This window comes from Schistocerca cancellata, chromosome 5 (assembly GCF_023864275.1).
Source record: "Schistocerca cancellata isolate TAMUIC-IGC-003103 chromosome 5, iqSchCanc2.1, whole genome shotgun sequence".
NCBI lineage: Eukaryota > Metazoa > Arthropoda > Insecta > Orthoptera > Acrididae > Schistocerca > Schistocerca cancellata.
This window is the reverse complement of record NC_064630.1, coordinates 350,455,882-350,456,463: the sequence shown is the minus strand read 5'-3', so window position 1 is coordinate 350,456,463 and position 582 is coordinate 350,455,882.

Genomic DNA, 582 nt, shown 5'->3' with positions numbered 1-582 from the left:
AGGAAACATTCCACATGGGGAAAAAATATATCTAAAAAAAAAGATGATGTGACTTACCAAACGAAAGTGCAGGCACGTCGATAGACCCACAAACAAACACAAACATACACACAAAATTCTAGCTTTCGCAACCAACGGTTGCCTCGTCAGGAAAGAGGGAAGGAGAGGGAAAGACGAAAGGATTTGGGTTTTAAGGGAGAGGGTAAGGAGGCATTTCAATCCCGGGAGCGGAAAGACTTACCTTAGGGGGAAAAAAGGACGGGTATACACTCACACACACACACATCTCCATCCACACATATACAGACACAAGCAGGTATATGTCTGCTTGTGTCTGTATATGTGTGGATGGATATGTGTGTGTGTGTGTGTGTGTGTGTGTGTGTGAGTGTATACCCGTCCTTTTTCCCCCCTAAGGTAAGTCTTTCCGCTCCCGGGATTGGAATAACTCCTTACCCTCTCCCTTAAAACCCAAATCCTTTCGTCTTTCCCTCTCCTTCCCTCTTTCCTGACGAGGCAACCGTTGGTTGCGAAAGCTAGAATTTTGTGTGTGTGTTTGTGTTTGTTCGTGAGTCTATCGAC